This window comes from Mustela nigripes, chromosome 15 (genome assembly GCF_022355385.1).
Source record: "Mustela nigripes isolate SB6536 chromosome 15, MUSNIG.SB6536, whole genome shotgun sequence".
In the NCBI taxonomy this organism is placed as follows: Eukaryota; Metazoa; Chordata; class Mammalia; order Carnivora; family Mustelidae; genus Mustela; species Mustela nigripes.
In genome coordinates, this window is record NC_081571.1 from 84,203,357 (window position 1) to 84,224,276 (window position 20,920).

General features: G+C 59.8%; 1 protein-coding gene and 1 long non-coding RNA gene across 4 annotated transcripts in view; one reads left to right on the forward strand and one right to left on the reverse strand.

Moving 5' to 3' along the window:
* The window catches only part of MCF2L (MCF.2 cell line derived transforming sequence like), a 132,229-nt gene that overhangs the window by 11,809 nt on the left and 99,500 nt on the right, over positions 1 to 20,920 (forward strand). The window lies entirely within an intron of this gene.
* LOC132002916 (uncharacterized) overlaps positions 19,212 to 20,920 on the reverse strand; it is a 7,229-nt gene continuing 5,520 nt past the window's right edge. The window contains exons 2-3 of one of the 2 annotated variants that reach the window (XR_009400087.1): positions 20,186 to 20,320; positions 19,212 to 19,944 (exon numbers count right to left, since the gene is read on the reverse strand). This is a non-coding gene — a long non-coding RNA (uncharacterized LOC132002916). Of the gene's footprint in view, positions 20,321 to 20,920 lie in introns of both variants that reach the window. The other variant, XR_009400086.1, reaches the window with a different exon arrangement.

Genomic DNA, 20,920 nt, shown 5'->3' on the forward strand with positions numbered 1-20,920 from the left:
AGGGATGAGAAAAATCCTTAAGACAGCACCCCCCTCTGTCCTAAACCTTCAGTCGATGGCGGGAAGCCGGCAGCTCTCCGGAGGCCGAGGAAGAGGCTTCCCTGGGGTGACAGGGGCGTGATTTGAACATCACTTTCAGAACCAGCTCCGTGGAAGTTTAGGGTTTGGGATTCTGGGACATCGAAGAGAGAACAAGACACAATGTCTGTCCGCCGTAAAGGGGCTCCCAGCCTCGGCAGGCTGAGGGCGCGCGACCCTCGTCCTCGCTGGGCTGCATGTGGAGAGCACGTCCACTGTCCGTGAGATGCCTCGGAGAGGCTCGGGGGGCCGAGCCCCGGAAAAGGCCAGTCTGACAAACTCAAGTCTGGGGCACTTGCGTCTGGGGAGCCTCTCCGTCAGCTGAGTAGGGAGCCCCAATGAGGAGAGACGGTGGCACCTGTCACTCACCAGCTGTGTTTCTTCTGGTCTGTTCTCTTGAGAGACGCTACAAACACGCTGTGACCTCAGGTGGTGTGTTCTGGATGGTAACACGGTGCTGTAATTCACTTAGCAGAAGTGGCCTCTTGAGAGTAAGAGACCGACCTGAAGCACTGGCCAAGATCCTCCTGGGGGCACCAACCTCTTGCGGGAACCCGTCCTCCCGAGGAAGGAACTGAGCCCCTCCAGTCACCCGAGTTCAGTCCTGGCACCACTGCCCAACCCCGGGGCTCCGGTCAGGCATCCTCCCCCTGGGGCTCTTCCCAGGTGCACCCCCTCCCTAGCCGAGCCTCCTGCCCCGTGCTCCCCGACCCAGCATGCACCCCTGCCCTCGGACGCGTGCTGCGTGGAAGGGCATCAGGCCTGTGGCTTCCGCTGCTGGGACTCAGCGCGGCCCGGGCCACGTTCCCATCTTCTCTCCGTGTGTGCAGACGGTTCAGTTAATTCAGACTCCCTTGAAAGGTCCAGAATTGCACAGTTTGCGTCTGTGGTGTTTCCCCAGCTGTGTGCTCTAGAAGACGAGTTGGCCATCTTCATACGGAAACGACATTTTCACACCAGAAAGGTTAGACATCGCCATTTTGTGTTTGAAACAACACTTGGGGGGCCGCGGCTGGCTCGTCCACTCCTGCTCTTGGCGTTGGGAGTCTGAACTCCTGTCGGGTGTGGAGTTTTCTTACAGATACAATCCTGAAAACGTGCTCTGAAACACACAGACGGCGCGCACTGTGCAGTCGGGCTGCTGTCGCTCCTGCCCGTGTGCTGGTTTTCGGCAGCGCGACAGCTTCTTTTGTGACCCTCTAGTCCCTGTGTCCCTCCGGTTCACCGGCCTGTCTGTGACCCTGGAAGCGACGTCTGCTTGCACTAAGTGGACCGCGAGGTGCATTTGAGGGCATTAATATGTGTCACATGCCCCACAGGAAGGCTTCTGCATCGAGCGGCTGCTCCGGGCACGCGAGTGGACGAGGGTCCGCACACCCCTTCTCCTCACAGTTCCCGGCCCAGCAGGTGGCGGTGGGAGGTTGGCACCTGTGCACACAGACCATCGAGGTGCTAAGCAGCCTTCGCTGGGCCAACCCTCAGAAAGCCGGCGTCAGGAAGCCACTCGCCCATGCCCCGATGCAGGTGCACCCCAAAGGCTCTCCTACCTCTGGTCTCTGGGCCTCTCTCTGCTTTCCCCTGAGGTCCGTCTGTCTGGGAGGGGCACAGTCTTTCCACGTCACTTTCTTTGCTGCAGACTGAGTTCCGTTAGTTAATTCTGCTCCTCCCGTCAGTGGCGGGGGTCTGCTGTGAGCAAAGGCTCTGTTCTGGGTCCTTACACCGCGGCCACCACAGGGCTGTGTGTTCAGGGGCCAACTGAGTCCCGCAGGCGGTGCGGTTGGGGGTCCGAGTCTGTCGGAGCAATGCCCCCGCAGGCCAGGAAACGGGACAGAGCAAGGCCCGGGAGCCGGCCAAGCCACTGCTGCCCCCTCTGCGGGGCATTAGAGCAAAATCCCTCCGAGAGAACAGTTGACTTTAAACTCGGTTCCCTGATGAAGCCCATGAGGTCCGCTCGGACCATCAGCACCGGCTCAGCACCCGTGATGGGGGGTGGCGTGGTGAGGACACCGGCGTCACGCGTGGGCATGGGAGCCGAGAGCCTGGCACCATCCTGTGCCCGGTCCTCTGGCTGGCAGCCATCGCCTGGCGTCCTGCAGCTGTGGGCCTGTCCTCTGCTCGAGTGAGCCCTGTTTCCTGGCTCCATCCTCCCCGTCAGGGCAGAGCAGCAGGCTCTGCGGTGGGTATGGTTAGGAGGAAGACAGTGGGGGAGTCTTACACAACTAGGCAGGCGCTCACCACGGGACCCTGCCATCGTGCTCCTGGCTGTTTCCCCAAAGAGCCGAAGTTCGCATCCACACAAACCCCTGCGCCTGCCCGTTTCCCGCAGCAGGACGTGGAGTCGCCCCGGAACCTGCGGGCTGGGCCGGCTGTGCCTTGGAGGGCGCTGAAGCCTCTGTGTGTGGCGCAATGGCAGGCCCGTGACTGAGCGGGGACCTCGTGCACACTGGAGAGGCCCGGGGTCCCAGGAAGGAGTGCAGGCAAGGCAGGATGGGCGGACCTCCGCGTAGGCTCCGAGCTCGCTCATTCCGTGATCGACCGGACAGCACTTGCTTGTGCGCCGTCCGGTGTTTAAAGGCCTCTTCGCCGTGTGGTTTTGGCGGTAGCGTGAGTAGGATGTCCGGCTCGGACCTGCAGACGCATGGCCCTCCGGGTATGTGGACGTCCGTCGTGGAGGCTGGCGTGTGACCCGGGGACGAGGCCCGGCGCGGCAGGGCTGGTGCTGGGGCTGAGCCCGCGGACGGCGCTTGTGAGCCCGCTCTTGGGTCCTGTGTCAAGCACAACCGGCGAGTTTCTGGGCTCAGCTGCAGCTCCCCCGATTGTTACCATTCCTGACATGGCCTGCGCCCCGTGGGGACGGCTCGAAGGTCCCTCCTTCCCCGCAGCCTGGTGGGCAAGGCCGCCCCTGCCCCTCCCCGGCTCATCGGCAGGTGGTGCCGGCGCACGCCTTCCACGTGGGGATCTTGTGTGGCGTCGGAGCAGTGAAGGCGTTCAGAGGGCACATGTGCAGGAGACGGGGTCGGTCTGGGCAGGCGCCAGGGACTGTGGGGGTGCAGCCCGGCGAGGGGTGCAGGCTCGCTGGGGAGCCCAGGGCTCGCGGCTTCAGCTAAGGGATTCCCGCAGGTGAGACCCGCCTGCTGGCCCCCCGTCCCGTAGCGGGGGCACCTCGGGGAGCACAGCCTCGTCCCGTGCAGCCGGGCCGGCTTCTGGACACACAGAGAAAGCAGAGGAAGTGGTCTGTGTGACAGCTCAGCGTCGCCCAGAAGAGGCCGTGTCTGTGTGAGTGTGCGTGTGACTTTGCGTGACTGGGACTGTGTGCGTGTCCGTGAGTGGGGAGACTACCTCGTCTGTCCTTCACTTTTTACTAACAGCTTCATTTCAGCATAATTCACAGACCATAGACTTTCACCCCCTTTATATTTTTAAATTTAATTTAATTTGGGGGCGCCTGGGTGGCTCAGTCATTAAGCATCTGCTTTTGGTTCAGGTCATGGTCTCAGGTCCTGGGATCGAGGCCCACATGGGGCTCCCTGCTCAGCGGGGAGCCTGCTTCTCTCTCCTGTTCCCCTGCTTGTGTGCCCTCTCTCGCTGTGTCTCTCTGGGATAAATAAATAAAATCTTCTTAAAAATTTTTTTAAAACTGTATTTTATTTAATTTAAATTCAATTAATTAACATACAGTGTATTACTAGTTTCCAAGGTAGAGGTCAGTGACCCATCAGTCTTATATAACACCCAGCGCTCACTGTATCCGCGCCCCCCTCACTGCCCAGCCCGAGCTACCCCCCACCCCCTCCCCTCCAGCGGCCCTAAGCTTGTTCCCTAGAGTGAAGAGTCTCTTATGGTCTGTCTCCCTCTCTGGTTTCGTCTTGTTTTGTGTTTTCTTCTCTTCCCTGTGATCCTCTGTCTTGTTTCTCTACTTCCTCATATCAGGGAGATCATCTGAGAACTGTCTTTCTCTGATGGACTTATTTCGCTCAGCATGATACGCTCTAGTTCCATCCACATCACTACAAATGGCAAGATTTCTTTCGATGGCTGCATAGTATTCCATTGTGTATATGAACCACGTCTTCTTTATCCATTCATCTGTGGGTGGACATCTAGGTTCTCTCCATAGTTTGGCTATTGTGGACATTGCTGCTGTGAACATTCGGGTGCACGTGCCCCTTCGGATCACTACGTTTGTACCTTTGGGATAAATGCCCAGTAGTGCGATTGCTGGGTCGTAGGTTACTCTCACCCCTTTAAAATGTCCGGCGCGTGGTTGTCAGGCTGTTGGCAGAGTTGGCTGTGGTCCCGTGAACGTGAGGACACCCCTTAACCCAGAAGACGCCGCCGCAGGAGCAGCTCTCCCCTGTCCCTGCCCCACACCGCAGCTCTGCACTTGGTCGTGTGCGTTTACCGTCTCTGGGCGTGTGTGGAAACGCTCCCACACAGGGTGTGAGGCCTGTGTGTCTTGCTTCTCTCAGGAGCGTGGTGTCTTCATAGATGGTCCTGGTGTAACCTGTGTCCGGGGCCCCGTCCCTTCCCGGGGCCGAACCCCATCCTGCCGCGTGGACCGATGGTGTCTCACCTGATAGTCGGCTTTGGGTGTTGGGTTATTCCCACGTGGGGCCATTGGGAGTCCCGCCGCCACGAACGCTCACACAGGAGTTTCCGTGCAGACGTGTCCTCACTGCTCGTGGGTGTGCGCCCGGGCAGGAGGCGCTGGGGGACTGGGGACTCTGGCTTCACGGTCGGGAGGCTGCCACACTGTCGTCCGCACGGCGCAACACCTTCCCTTCCCAGTGTCTCCACATCCCGCCCAGCACCTGCTTCTGTCCGTCTGTCATCTTTTCCTTTTCTTCACTGTCCTGGTGGGTGTGACGTGGTGTCCGGCTGTGGTTTGGGTTTGCGGCTCCTGGACAGCAGAGGACGCCGAGAAGCTCCGTGTGTGTGTCCGCCATCTCACACTTCTTCACAGGAACGCGCGCTCAGCCCTCCTGCCCGGCTGGCAGTCAGAGCGTTTGTCTTTCCAGCGTGAGCTGCAGGAGTGCCCCACATGTCGTGGGTCCAGGTCCCTGGCCCCCCTCTGTGCCCCTCGGCTTCCAGCCCCGGGGCCCGTCCCTCAGCCCGATGGGCCCTGGGTGGACGGTGGGTTTCTGTGGGGACGGTCTGTGCCAGAGGGGTGTTGGCTGCGTCCCTGGTTCTGCCCAGCAGAAGCTGGGGGCACCCCTGCTTGTGACAGCCCAGACTGTCCCCTAGGGGTCAGAGTCGGCCTGGGTGAGAGGCTGTGGCTGTCGTCCCCCTCCGCTGGGCACGCGTTCCTCACACACGGGTCCCCGCACACGGAGCAGGTGCCGGCCCGGGTCTGCGTAAACCTACGCTCAGGTGTGCAGAACCCCATGCAGGCTTGCTCGGGAGACCTATCCGCGGAGAACGTGAGGGGTGGACAGTGCTTTTGTGGGGCGAGCATGAGCGCCGGAGGGTGGGTCTTCTGCTTCTCGAGGCTGCCGTCCACAGCAGAGCCCCAGGGAGCGGGAGGGCACGCCGGTCAGGCATGGAGGGGCAGGAGGACGCACGCGGCAGCCATCAGGTGGGGTCGGGGGAAGGGGACTGGGGAGCGAATGGGTTGGGGCAGAGCGTCCTCACCAGCCCCGTGTGCCAGACAGGCTCCGGGAAGGGCCTAGCTGTGAGAGCCCGAGTGCACCTTCTCCAAGTTTCTACAGGCCTCTGAGGGGCGTCCTGGTGGGATGCCACGGGGGGGCGGGTGAGGGGACCGAGGGGGGCCAGCCTTCCCCAGCAGGGCCTGGGAGACGCTTGGGCCATGCCAGCTACTGAGCACCAGCGCTGGGCACAGAGCCCTCGGGAGTGGCAGGGACACCCTTCCCCTCCCCCAGACACTGCGTGGAGAGGAGCGGGGAGCTGGGGACTCATCCGAGAGGACGGGGTTGTCCATGAACAGGGCGACCTTGCAGGCTCAAGCTGCGTCTGCCTGGGCAGATCTGGTTCTTTCCCCGGCTCTGGCGCAGGAGGCGGGCCCGAGAGCGGACGCAGGGAGGAGCCCGTGGTCCTCGCTCCTTCGGGGCGCGTTCCATCTGCTTCAGGGCCCGCGTCGGCCTCAGGTGTTGGCACAGTGCGGCCAGCGAGCACCTCCCACGCCTGCTCGAGGCCCCACACGGTTCGGGTGCGTACAGATCAGAGCAGGAAGACCACGGCGGCACGGAGGAGCCTCGTTTCACACCGACCCGCTCCCTTCCACGGAGACGTGCCCCTCTGCGTGGTGGGGCGCCGCCTATTTCCCATGCTGCCTGGGCCCGGCGTTCTGCCCCGGCCACGGCCCCTGCTGCCTCCGAAGGCTCTGGGGAGCCCTCCCAACACCTCAGCGCCTCCGTGTGCCCCCAGGGAACGGTGTGAGAGCCCGAGGCCCATCTGCTTCACGCTGGCCCCAGGGCACAGGCCCGAATCGCCTCCCTCTCCCCTCAGCGCCACCGAGACCTCAGTGTTGGGTGCAGCCCCGGCCTGCCAGGCCCGTGAGGACCCGATCTGGTCTGGCCCCTGAGGACGCAGTTGCCTGTGGGCTGGTCTGCACGGATGACCCCGAGGTCCGTGTGAGGCATCCCTGTGGGTAGCTGGAAATCACTTTGCATGAGAAGCGGCCTCCGGGAAGATGGGTGTGATGGCACGCGCTGGTTGCGGCGGTGCTGAGGCCCGGTGGGGGAGTGGGAGTGAGGCCGAGGAGGGGTGAGCGCCGACGGCACCGCGCTGGTGACCAGGGGGCTGAGCTGAGGGCTGTGTGCAAAGGTGTGTGCTGTGCAGAAAAGCAGGACTTGGGGCACCAGCTGGTGTAAGCAGCGTGGAAGCCAAGCTGTTCTCAAGACCAGGAGCAAAGCCCACAGGAGACCACCCCACTCAGGAGCCCCCTCCCGGCAGACCCCTGCGTGGCGGCTGCCCAGGCAGCTACGGGGCCGGGAAATTCGTGGGGGCTGGTGGAGCGCGTTCTGTCTCTGGGCCCTGCAGCCTGGCCAGTGGGTACCTTCACTCTCGGGGGGACGTGGCCGTGACATTGTTTGTGAGCATCACTAGACATCCGAGACACCCGTCCTTTCGACTAGCCTGGCTAGAGGTCGTCGGTTTTGTGGCTCTTCCCTCCCTGCCTGTTTTCTAGTTCTTCGGCTTCTGCTTCTACAGTTTCCTTCCGTCTGTTTACTTTAGTTTTAAGTTGCTCTTCTGCTTCTAGTCTTTGAAGGCAGAAGCTTATGTCACTGCACTAGGTCACTGTTCTCCTTTTAGAGGCAGAGAGAGTGCAGGCGTGTTCGTGCCTGAGTGGGGAGGGGCGGAGGGAGAGGGAAATGCTGTCTGGCAGGCTCCTCACTGAGCCCAGAGCCCCATGCAGGACCCGATCCCACGACCCCGAGACCATGACCAGGGCCTAAATCAGGAGTCAGACACTCAACTGACGGAGCCGTCCGGGCGCCCCAGGCAGGGAGTTCTTAAAGTGGGAAATAAGAAAACTGAACTTAAAACCACCAACCAATGGACTCCACAGCCCGAGAACCAGCAAACGTGAGGATAAAACAGAGCTCGCCCAGTCTGGACGACGGAGGACAACAGACTCAAAAAACAAATGACCAGAGCCTCGGGACAAGTGGGGTTGTAAGCAAAGATCTGACATTCACGCCCCTGGAGTCATGAGAGGGAGACAAGACTGAAAACTACCCCAATTTGGCCAAAGACACAAACACGAACGTCTGAGAAGTTGTCGAACCCCAGTGACAATGAATCCCCCAAATCACACCAAGACCTCTCATGGCTGAACTTCTGAAAACTGAAGGCAAAGAAACACTTCTTGAAAAGCACAACTAGCATGTCTCGCTCCGTAGGAAATAGACGATGTGATAGCCTAATGGCGAGTAAGAACAGAGTTCGTGGCCTCAAAACCCCCACAAAGAAGTCTTCAGACCTGAGCGGTTTCACTCAAGGATTCTGACACGCATCAAAGAAGTGCACAGAGCATTTCCCAGTTTCTTATGAGGCTAATGTCCTACGGATGCCAGACAAAGACGGAAGAGAAACCAATACTGCTCATGAATACGGACATGGAAGTTCGTAACAAAATATTAGCAAGTAGAAGTCAGCTCATGGTGACCAAGGAGGGTCTCTGGTAGGAAAGCAGGGCTCGTTCAGTATTTCAAGATTTATTGTGGAACCCACCACATCAATGGACGAAGGAAGAAAAATCACACCATCCTTTCAATCGGTATAGAAAGAGTATTTGACAACATTCAGCACTCGTTCAGAAGAGTAGGAATACGGGGGGACTTGCTTACATGTTAACGGTGCCGACAGAGAACCCCTACGGCCAACAGAGCGGGACAGAGCCAGGTGAGCACTGTCTCTGCTTGTCCTCAGCTGCCTCGGGCAGGAGAAGCACACACAGGTCGTGGAGATCGACAAGGAGGACCCAGTCGTCTGTTCACAGACGACACGATCACCTGATCATAAAATCCTGGGGGCTCTCCAGAGATACGCTGGAGCTGTACGAGAGCGTGGACCGAGGCTGCAGGACGGAAGACAGGCGCTCAGAAGTCGGTTGTGTGTCTGTGCGTAGCAACGGGCACACAGACACCAAAAGTAAAAATACAATATTGTTTAGAATTACTCAAGAAAATGAAACACTGAAGCACAGCCAGTATCAGCGGTGCACGGGTGCAGGCCGCTCCCGCAGGTGCTCACGACCATGGTGGAGGAGACTGTCATGTTCTTGGGTCTAAGACGGGGCGAAGCACGTCTGCTCTCGCTACTCCGATTCACTGCATTCCCGGTAAAATCCCAGAAACGCTTCTATGGACATAGACAAGGTGATCCTAAAATTTGTATGGAAAGTCAGAGGAACTAAAAGTCTTACAACATGGGGCGCCTGAGTGGCTCAGTCACTGAGCGTCTGCCTCCAGCTCAGGTCAGGATCCCGGGGTCCTGGGATCGAGCCCCACATTGGGCTCCCTGCTCGGCGGGGAGCCTGCTTCTCCCTCCCCTGCTCCTCCTGCCGTGTTCTTTCTCTCCCTGTGTCTCTGTCAAATAAATAGAATCTTTAAAAAATAAAATAAAATTCTGACAACAGTCTTGAGAAGGAAGACAGAAGGAGGAGCAGTGCACTTGCTAAAAAGACGTTTGCTACGTGTGCTGGGGCTGCGGGGCGCTTCCTGGCAGAAGGGCTGACCCTAGAGCACAGCAGGAAAGTCAGAAGCAGACCAGCACCAGAGGGACCCACTGGTGTCCAGCAAAGGTGGGAAATCAGCCTGTGCAGGGAAGATCTTTTCCACAGACTGAGCCGGAGCAATTGGAGATCCAGAGGCAAAAACCAAGACCCCCGACTTTCATCCGTTACATAAAGATTGACTCAAAACAGATTACAGATTTAAACAAAGTCCAACTGTTACCCTTTTGAAAAAAAAATACAGTAGACAATATTTGTGAGTTAGGAATACACAGAGTTCTTAGACCCAATGCCAAAAACATGACCCACCAAAGGAGAAATTGGTAAATTAGACTTGGTCAAAATTAGAAACTTATGCTCTGCAAAGGGCGCTGCTCAGAGGCTGGGCAGATGGGCCTCAGCCTGTGGGACGCGATCTTCAGGGTACCCATCCCATGAAGGACTGGGGGTCAAGCTCACCCGCCAACAGGCAGTCCAGCCGGCAAAAGGCGTCGGACCTGAGCAGGTGCTGGGGGCAGATCCGGACGTCAGCAAGCCCCGGGGAAGAGGGTTAAGGCCGTTAGCCTTTCAGACGCGCAGACAGAACTGCAGGAGACACCACTGTGCACCTTCCAGAACGGCACCCCATGCAGGGGCGACACTGAGAGGCAGGGGCGCAGCCAGAGCAGACACTCAGCCCAGAGCGCTTGCCCGCATCTGTTACAACAGCTGCCGTCCTGCGGCGCAGCAACTGAACTCCTGAGCATTTAGCCCAAGAAATGAAACTTTTAGGCAGATTCATGCCTGTGAATGTTTATGTTGGTTTTGTTTGTAGTTGCCCAAACCTGGGAAGACCCTGAATGTCCTTCAGCAGGTGAAGGGCTGAAACCCCCACGGTCTGTCTTCACCAGGAAACGTCATCAGCCCGATCATCCCTCGGGGAGTGGGCTACGGGAGGGGAGCCGGACCCCACGTCCCGCACCGGCTCGCCGCGGAGACGCTCGGGTCCGTTTCTAGTGCGTATGAAAGTCGTGTTTGCACCACACTGCGGTCTACCGGGCGTCCCAACAGCATTATCTCTAAAAAATGTACGTACCTTAAGTTAAAAATATTTTACTGCTAAAAGGCGCTAACCATCATCTGGGCTTTTGAGCAATTGTAATCCCTGATCACCGATCACGGTAACAAATACTATGAAAAGTTTGAATGGTTGCGAGAATCCCCGGGACACGACAGGGACGCGAAGGGAGCACGTCCCGTTGGAAAAGTGGGGCTGGTCGGCGCTCCATGCGGAGTCTCCGCAAACCCTCCGTTTGTGAAGAGGCAGCATCTGCGGAGCACGGTGAAGCGAGGTGTGTCTGTCGGCGTGGCTCCATGGCTAGAACATTCATGAAACGACAGAATTACGGAAGCAGAGAACAGATGAGTGGTGGCCAGGGTCTTGGCGGGGATGGAGCGGGAAGGGGGCGGCCGTGACCTTGTAGGGACTCAGGCGCACGTGGGATGGGAGGTTCCGGCGAGTCTGTCTGTGTCGGCATCAGGGCTGTGGCACCTCCGGGATTTGTATCCGCCGTGGGGGAGGGGCACACGGGATGGATCTGGATTATTCCCCATAACTGCGTGTGAGTCTACAGTTGTCCAAAGCGATCACGACCCACAGCCCTATTCCCACACATCAGCAGCCCAGACACAGGGCTGCATCGGGAGGGTCTCGCCATGGTGTAGGCTCATTTCCGAAGTGGAAAGAGCAGAGAATCGCTAGCTCTAAACTTGACCGCCTAAAAATTAATATTTGCTACAGAGTTTGGGTCCAGATCCGAGAGCTTGAGTAGATGTCAAGGTAGTTAACTCAATTTTGGCGACCTTGGTGTTGAACCTTGGAAAGTAGTGAGTCAAGGCTTGAGTAAGTGGCATTTCTAAAATTGAATCACGTGTGTTTAAAGATTCGGCGCTACGGGAAGGAAGGCAGAAGACAACAGACCCACCACAGTGACGGCTGGGCCGCCATGCGCTTCATGTCCTTGTCCGTTTGGAACCTCAGTCAGAGCCACAGTGTGGAGTGAGCTGGGACGCACGGCACGTCCCCTGCGCCGGGGGCGGGCACCCCTGCTGGCGGCGGTGGGCACTCGACGCACAGCCTGCCCCGGTTGCTTTCTGGGGATGTCCGCGATGATGCAGGCGCGTGTCCAGGGCATTCCCTGCTAACCACGTCCCTTAAAGGGAGGAAGGAGGGGGTCCCCAGCCCGCCAGCTCCTGGTTCTCGGGGGCTCCAGACCTGCAGAACCTAAACCACCTCGCTGACCTTTTTTGGCATTTTGTCGACTGGGGACACATTTGAGGGAAAGGATCTGAAAAATATAAGATTAACTCAAACGTAAAGTTGTTACTAATAATTTTCTAAACAAAGTAATAAACCGACTTCCTAATTACAAATCGGTGTGTTCCAGTGTTTACTGTTTTGGACAGAAGTCACCCGGGGCAGGGACATGAGCCGTAATCTGCGTCAGTGCTGGGGCGACACCCGGCTATGCGTCCCTGGGGGCCACGTTATCATTCCCATCACGGCTCTATTGTTACTGGTTTCCTCTCCAGTAATGTCCGCCCCGCCGGCCAGAGAGCACACAGGGTGCTCGGCGTGAGAGCAGCGAGGGTGATGACTTCTGCACGCCCGCTTGGGGGTTAGGTTCTGTTTTAACCGACGGTCCAGGCTGGCTGCATGGAGCACCCCTCCCCGCTGGGGCGCACGGGACGTCCGTCTGCTGCCGGCCCTGCTTGCAGTCGGCTCTTACTGATGCGCTTCCGTGAACCCTGGAAGTGACACTTCCCAGCTCCGATCCCCTATAGAAACATGGTGGGGGTTGGGCATCGGATATTGGAAGCTACAGAACTTTCAGCCATCGGTGTCTGCGTCCCTCAGAGAAGGTGGCCACTAACAGACACGCATGCAGCCATCAACCCCACGGGGGCAGGGCTTCACCTCGGCAGAGCCATAAATAAAGCTTGAAATCAGATCTCACCTGCCGTGGCCCCTGGAGGGAGACTGGTGCCGTCTGGGCGCACGCCCGGCCGAGCCCAGCCGCCGAGTACAGACGTGATCCCTGGCCCAGGTGTCAGGCCCGCACGTGGGACCCAGGGTCCGGCAGAGCAGGGAGAGCAGGCCGGAAACACACATCAGCCGCGGGACAGCGGCTTCGGGTGACTTTCCCTGACGTGCTCTGGCTCCAGACGGTGCCCTGTTTGGCCATGTCCGTGCCGTCACCTGGTGATTCTAAGGGTAAGTGAGGCCCCCACTGAAGTCAGCTTTTCTGCATTCGCCCCATCACCTGTGAGCCCTGCAGAGCCCACGGCAGGGGCCATGTCCTACCCTCCACACCTGCTTCCCAGGCCTCAGCCCCCGGCCACGGAAGGCAGTGCCCCAGCTCGCCCAGCCCTCGTGGCCAGATCCTGTCCCTGCCGGCTCCTTTAGAGCCGGGTGCGGGGCCCTTGTCCCTTGCTGTTCCTGGGGTCCCCAGCGGACACCTCCCAGAGAGGGAAGGGGGTCCTCGAAGAGCCAGCCTTTTCTTCAACCCTGGAGACGGCCCAGCACCCCGTCATGCCGGGGGTCAAGCTCTCCCTGCCTCCCTGAGACGTCCAACCCCAGAACAGGGGGAAATCCTGCCGTTTGTGGCCACGGAGGAGACCCTGAAGGGCCTCGGGCGGAGAGCAGCAAGCCGACAGGCACAGAGCCATGGCCTGGCACTCCCGGTGGAGACGCAGCCAACGGGTCCATCAGGAAAGCAGGTGGTAGGAGTGGAGGGCACGGCTGGTGAGCCCGAGGAGAGTTCTAGAGGCCGGCTGGACAGCCCCACCCTCCGTGACAGCCTCCAAGCCTGTGAGGTAGCCGGTCCCGGGCACTGTTCCTACTGCACAAAGGGGACAGGATGCTCCCTGGAAGCCACGATGCGTCCGTGACCCCGTGACCCCGTGACCGCCACCGAGGGGCGGCGCGCCGAGAGGGACGTATTCAAACGTGCAGTTCTTTGTGTTGTGATTATACCTCAATAAAGCTGATTAAAACATTCAAACGAAAGAAGAAAAGGTGTTGGTGAGGAAGACACAGAGAGGGAAACGTCCCGGCTCACGGACTGCGAGAATAAACACTATGAACGTGCTTCCACCGCCCAGAGCAGTCTACACGTTCGACGCCATCCTTATTAAATACCATCCACATTTTTCACAGAGCTGGTACAAATAATCCCAAAATTCATATGGAACAAGAAAAGACCCCAAATAGCCAGAGGAATGCTGAAAAAGAAAGCCAAAGTTGGCAGCATCACAATTCCGGACTTCAAGCTCTATTACAAAGCTGTCATCATCAAGACAGCATGGTACTGGCACAAAAACAGACACACAGATCAATGGAACAGAATAGAGAGCCCAGAAATGGACCCTCAGCTCTATGGTCAACTAATCTTCGACAAAGCAGGAAGGAATGTCCAATGGAAAAAAGACAGTCTCTTCAACAAATGGTGCTGGGAAAATTGGACAGCCACATGCAGAAAAATGAAATTGGATCATTTCCTTACACCACACACAAAGATAGACTGAAAATGGATGAAGGACCCCAACATGAGACAGGAATCATCCTTGAGGAGAACACAGGCCGGCAACCTCTTCGACCTCAGCTGCAGCCACTTCTTCCTAGACACATTGCCAAAGGCAAGGGAAGCAAGGGCAAAAATGAACTATTGGGACTTCATCAAGATCAAAAGCTTCTGCACAGCAAAGGAAACAGTCAACAAAACCAACAGACAACCAACAGAATGGGAGAAGATATTTGCAAACGACATATCGGATAAAGGACTAGTATCCAAAATCTGTAAAGAACTTATCAAACTCAACACCCAAAGAACAAATAATCCAATCAAGAAATGGGCAGACGACATGAACAGACATTTCTGCAGAGAAGACATCCAGATGGCCAACAGACACATGAAAAAGTGCTCCATATCACTCGGCATCAGGGAAATACAAATCAAAACCACAATGAGATATCACCTCACACCAGTCAGAATGGCTAAAATCAACAAGTCAGGAAATGACAGATGCTGGCGAGGATGCGGAGAAAGGGGAACCTCCTGCACTGTTGGTGGGAATGCAAGCTGGTACAGCCACTCTGGAGGTTCCTCAAAAAACTGAAAATAGAGCTACCCTATGACCCAGCGATCGCACTACTGGGTATTTACCCTAAAGATAACAAATGCAGTGATCCGAAGGGGCACATGCACCTGAATGTTCACAGCAGCAATGTCCACAACAGCCAAACTATGGAGAGAACCTAGATGTCCATCCACAGATGAATGGATCAAGAAGACGTGGTTCATATACACAATGGAATACTATGCAGCCATCAAAAGAAATGAAATCTCGCCGTTTGCAACGACGTGGATGGAACTAGAGCGTATCATGCTTAGTGCAATACGTCCATCAGAGAAAGACAATGATCATATGATTTCAGTCATGTGTGGAGTTTACGAAACAAGACGGAGATCATAGGGAAGGGAGGAAAACATAAAACAAGACAAAACTACAGAGGGAGACAGACCGTAAGAGACTCTTCACTCTAGGGAACAAACTTAGGGTTGCTGGAGGGAACGGGCCGGGGACGGGGTAGCTGGGGACGGGCGTGAAGGAGGGCACGGATGTGATGAGCAGCTGATGAGTGCCTGACCTCTACCTCCGAACCTGAGGACACAAAATATGTTACTGAATTGAATTTAAACTTTTTCTTTTTTAAGAGAAAGAATGGTATTGATACCCACCTTTATTTCCTGCCCTGTTTTTATGTTGCAGTCTTGAGGCAGGATTCCCTGTCCTCAGGAAACCTGTTTTTTGCTCTTGGGGCATTTGACTGATTAGACGTGGCCCACCACATCATGGAGGGTGCGTGATCTGCTTTCCTCTGAGCTGCCTGGTTGCAGGTGTTGGTCAGCCACACCCATAATGTCTGCACAGTGGCCCCCGTGAGTTTGGTCTGGATGATGGGAGCAGAGTCTTGCGAGCTGACACAGGCACTGACTAACCTGATCGTTCCGTGGCTGGACCCTCTCCTTGCTCACCTTCCCTACCGGTGGCCCCCCCTTTCCTGCTCCTGCCAGCCACGCCCCCTACACCAGGGCACAGCCCGCCTGCCGCCTCCAGCGTTCTCACACGCCGCTCACAGCTCGCACAGCCGGAAGGCACACGTCTGCTCCCCGGGCTCGCAGGGCCCCTGCAGGTCACGGCGACGAGCTTCCGGACTCTGCCACGTGCAGGTGTGGACAGGCCCTGAGCTGTAAGTGCGACGCTTCTGGGAAGGCTAGCGCACGAGGGTGCAGTGGCCCCAGCCGTCTGGTGGGGCAGGAAGGCCCCTCGGGGGAGGACGGGGACATGGCAGGAGTGGGGAGACCCCCTCGGCCCTGTGCAGTCGGTGACAAGCTTCTCTTGCGTGCCACGGGTCTCATCCCAGATAAAGGACCGCAGCATTCCTACCTGGAGGGATTAGGGCACAAGGGCACTGGGAGAAGTTTATGAAATTAAACATCGCTTCTGCTTCCTTCAGTTCTTCTGGAAGGAACCAGAGGGATGTGCTGGAAGCTGGGCACGCCTGTGTCCTGGTGTCTGAGGTCAGAGCGCCCTTTGTTCCCAAAAGCAAGTGGCGCCAGCAGGAGCGCAGCTTCCCCGGCTGCACCTCCCTGAGGACAGCCCGGCCCCTGCTCCCCCTGAGGAGGCGGCCGTCCCGCCGGGCTTGGGAGGCTCGCGGAACAACAGGAGGAAATGACGCGAAGGAAGCCAGCCTTGTTTGCTCGGTCACAGCTGTTAGAGACATCCCCGGCTGTGTCCGTGCGCTCAGCGCGTCCGGCCACTTTCTCACCGCGAGAGTGGAGGCGTCACGGCCCTGGCAGGCAGAGGCCCTCGGCAGGAGGGACGCCAGCGTCTAGAAAGCGCACAGCGGCCCGTGCCGGCTGAGTGCCTGACGCCCCTCGACGGGCTGTGAGATTCAGTCCAACCGACTAGGAGGGGACCGGCTTGCTCCCTCGGTTTTCCGAGCGATCGCAGATGTCTCCGTGGTGGGGGAGCGGTTTACGTGGTAGCATGTGTGTCTCAGGACAGCACCACGCTCGTGGGCACAGACGTGGGCTCTTCCTGCTGACCCCGCCGGGTTTGGGAGCCTCAGGGCCTCACCGGTGGGGTGGCTTCTCTCCCCAGGGGTGGGATGGCGGCCACGGCTCCTGGAGGACAGTGTGCGACGCGTCACCACCGTCCCGCTGCCGCCGTAACAAATGACCGCACAGGGTGGCTCGGACGCCCACACTGACCACCCTTGTGCCCTCCACTCCCGGAGCTCAGAGCCGAAGTGTGGGCAGGGCGGGTTCCGTCTGGAGGCTCCGGGAGAAGCCCCGCGTCCTCCCCCTGCCTCTGAGCCCTGCTGCTATGAGGCCCCTGGGCTACGCAGGCCCAGCCAGAAATCCCAGTGTTCCTGCCTTGAGATCCCCCGCTGGTCACATCTCCCAAGTCCCTGTGTCCCCGCGGGGTGACGCGTCCACAGGTCACTGTACTCTCTGCACTCTGAGTCACAGGCTTGCTGCCATGTCCAGGCTGTGGTAGCAGGTCCGGGGGGCCCCCGAGGAGCCCCTGAGGCTTGGGTCACAGTAACAAAGCCCCGGCTCTTCTGCACACGGTCCTCTCTGCCTCCTTCTCCTTCCCCTCATGGGGCCTGGATTTTCCCGGCATCCCCACCCGGGGTTCCTCCAGGAGCCGGAGCCACCCCTGCCCTCCTCGTGGACCCACGGGACCGCAAGGGACACGCAGGACGGTGCTTCTGATGATCTAGTCTGCTAGATGTTGGTCAGAAAACAGGGCAGAAAGTTGTAACTCAAAGGAAGGAAGAAACTTTGTGCGACTGTGCCGTTGTCGTGGGAAGAAGACACACATAGACATCTGGGCTCTGAACGCCGTGTCCCCAGAGCCCACGTGCCGCACCCTAAGCCCCCGGGAGACGGCGTTTGGGGTCGGGTCTCAGGGAGGTGGGGCGGTCCTGGGGTGGAACCCTCAGAAAGGACATCCCAGAGCGCGCCCTCGCCTGCCTGTCCCCTGGGAGGACCCAGCGGGAAGGCCCCGAACAGGACCCTGCGGCTCGTCCCACAGCCTGACCATGCGGGCGCCCTTACCCGGACGTCCAGCCTCTGGGACGGGAAGAATCTGTGTGGCTTGTGGCCCCCCGGCCCGCAGTGCTGAGGGGAATAAGCCGCAGGGAGCCTGTTTCCCTGGGGAATCCGCCGACCTGGGGGCTGGTCAGGCACCGAAAGCCGCGCACAGGCCGACGCCCCCCCATTGGCCCCAGATGCGCAGCTGGGGCGGCAGGGCAGGGCCCGAGTCTGGGGATACTCCGGACACAGGGACCCCAAGGAAGCCAGCGGCCCGGCCCGCCAGTAGTCTGGCCCACCCCTGCCCTCGGCCTGCACGTCTGCAGTGGGACCTGTGACCCCTCCTGTTCTCGAGCCCCAGAGTCAGGGGTCAGGGGTCACCCCTCCCTCAGGAAGGCTCCACGGGGACCCCTCCCGCGTCCGCCCTCCCCAGCAGCACCACCGGGCCTCCACAAGCTTCCAGCTAGGGTCCTTCCGGAAGGTCACTGCTGGGTCACAGGACCTTGTCCCTGTCGGCTGGCGGCTGATGGGCCACGGGGCCGTGGGTGACCGTCCCCCGGTGCGTTACACAAAGCGTGTCCCAGCCTTGCTGCTGTGCGGCTGACGCCGACGCGCCGACTTTCGTGTCTCCTCTCGCAGCTCATGATGGGTTCGCCCGATGACCCCACGGCCGCGTCCAGCCCTCGTCCGCCCGGACCTGGGCTCTTCGCCGGCCGGACGGTGGCGTTTCAGAGCCGGGCCTTCCTGCAGGCCTCGCTCCCGAGCCCCGCCACCCCGTCTCCTCTGTGGGACACCCTCCCTTCCGGCTCCGGCTCCCTGGTCCCCCCGTGGACAGGGCCGAGGGCCTTGGTGACACGTCATCCCGATCCCCAGCTCGTCTGCCGTGTTTGGTCACTAACGCAGCTGCGGCGGCTTTTCCGCTGGGCTGGGGCCTGCCCGGACACTCACAGCCTCCACCCCTCCCCCTGCCCCACCGCAGGCCCGCCCTCCGGGACACACGCGGCACACACACACGCCCGCACACTCGTGTGCTCTGACCTGCCCGGCCGTCTCGGGTTCGGTCTGCACTGCCCGGGGGGCCCACACGTCCTGGTCGGCCAGGCCCGCGCCGTGCCGCCCTCCTGCCGGCCCCTTCCCCTGCAGCCCCCGTGCCTGCTCAGCTGCGTACACCCGTCTTCCCCAGACCTGGGCAGTGGGGGCTCCTGAGTCCTTTGGCATGGCTGCCCCATCTCACCGTCTCTCCGCAGACACGCGGCCTCGGGGCGTGGGGTGTGCAACAGGGTGCGCAGCAGGGTGACTGGGTCCGGGCGCGTGTTTTGGAATGATCAGCGCGGCGAGGTTAGCGAGCACGTCTGACGCGCTTCTGTGTTGTTTTGTGGTGAGGACGTCTGTACCCCTGGGCGGTGCCCACGGGTGTGACAGGTGTGCTTTTCTCCAGCAACTTCTGCACGCGCGGCCCCGAGGTCGTTCACCTGCTCACGGAACATGTGTGGCCCGTGGGCGGCGTCATGCCCGGCACCTGGAAGCCAGCGGCTGCTCTTGGCGTCCACGGGTCCCGTGCTTCCAGATCCCACGAGCGGTGACCTCGTGCGGCATCTGTCCCTCTCGGACGCATTTCACTTAGCGCCAGGCTCTTGGGGTCTGCCCTGCTGCTGCCGAGGGCAGGGGGTCCTTTCTGGGGCCGAGTAGTGGCCCCCGTGCACATGGTGCCCCAGTTGCCCCCATGACTGTGAGTTGTGCCGCTAGAAACACAGGGTACAGGTACCCCTTTTTCTGCAGAAAACTTTATTGTTCCCATGTGGTCCGTGGCTTGGGAGAGGGCTCGGGGGGGGAGGAAAAGCAGCCTTGCATCTGCAGGGACAGGCTCTGGCACCAGGGGATGCCAGAGTGGCCCCCAAGGCGGCTCCAGAGGCTCCTGGTCCTGCTTGAGGATGAGCCTGTCGAAGAGACGATCGCCCAGCCCAGCCTGGGGGCCGGCCGGCCTGCGAGGTGGGTCAGGGGGTCGTCTGGCTTCCCGAAGGGTGAAGGGTTCACTGCCTCATCCGGGAAGTTCCAGAGCTGGGTATGTGCAGGCTGACCCAGGCACGCAGACCCACAGGGCCCCATTCAGGCTCCGTCCAGAACCAGGTAGCGTCTGTGGCTTCCAGGCTTTGACCCCACCTGCCCTGGGACGGCTTCTCCCATCACGATGGTGCAGCCCCTTCAAGGGAAGCTTGGAGCCCTCGTGCTTCTCCTTGCCCAGCTCACAGAAGGGGCCCACGCCCTCCCGAGCCCAGGCATCGTGGTCGAAGTAGGAGCCCAGAGAGAGGCAGGGGCATGTGGAACAGGTGGCTGGTGGCTGCCTCCACCCCAGGGAAGAATCTGGATGCATCTGGAGCTCATGGGTGGTCGGCGATACGGACCGCAGCTCACAGGCGGGTGCTGGCCGGTCCCAGAGGCTGAGGGCAACGGGAAGGGGGCTCTGAAGGTGGCAGGGTGGTCGGAGGCCCGTGGAAGGGGCATCCCTGGATCTGTTCTGTCCACACACTGTTAGAGCCAGAGACCGACAGGACGGCTTGGTGCGCTGCCCAGGGAACTCTTAAAGTTAGGATTTTTCTTTTCCCTGGGTGTGTTTGCAGAGGAACATTGCTGGGCTATGTTGTAGTTTCATTTTAGCTTCGTCCTAAAGCTTTGGGGGCCTTCCCTACTGCTGTCCGCCACGGCTGCCACAGCCTCGCCCCCACCACCCGCGCCGAGGACCCCCCTTTCTCGCCATTCTGGCCAACACCTGTTATCTCTTGTCTCCACAGTCAGAACCATCCTGAGAGGTGGGAGGTGGCCTCTCCTGTGGTCTGACCACTGGGGTGGGGCACACTCTCGCAGCCCCCCCGGGGCGTCCTGCTCCTTCTGTCCGGTGTTGGGCCTGGGGTTCGAAGAAAGGTCACTGGAGGGGGGGTCACGGGTGCTGGTGGGGGGCTGCGGGGCCCCGAGGGCTGGGAACGAGGTGGTGGAGGCGGGCCAGGTGTCTGGGGCTGGGGCTGAGTGGTGGGTAGTGGCGGTCCCCCATCCTGAGGATACAGTCCCCTCCCCGTCCCTCCTCCCTGGTGGCTCCGTCCTGCAGCCACCCATCCGTGAGGTCCCTCGGGGCTGCCCCGGCCAGGGGACCCTACGGGGTTCCTCCAGCTCCCCAGCCCTGGGAAGCCTGTTGCTGCCCAGCTATGCCAGGAGAGTCGGCAGCTTGTGCCAGGAGAGCCCCTGCTTCGGCAGCGTCCGGTGGAGGGCCTGGGGCCTCGCTCTCTGCCTCCGCTGCTGCCCGCGCCTGTTTCGCATTCGGCACGACCGAGTCAGATTTCGTGTCTCTGCGACTTGCTGCTGGAGCTCCAGACTGCGACCCGGAACCCGCTAGTCTTCGTTCGCTGCGCGGCCGGGCAACGGCTTTCAGCCTCCCTCCCCTCCCCTCCCCGCCCCCCCGCCCCCCTCCCCCTCCTCCCTGCCCCCCTGCCCTCCCCCCCCCCCCCCCCCC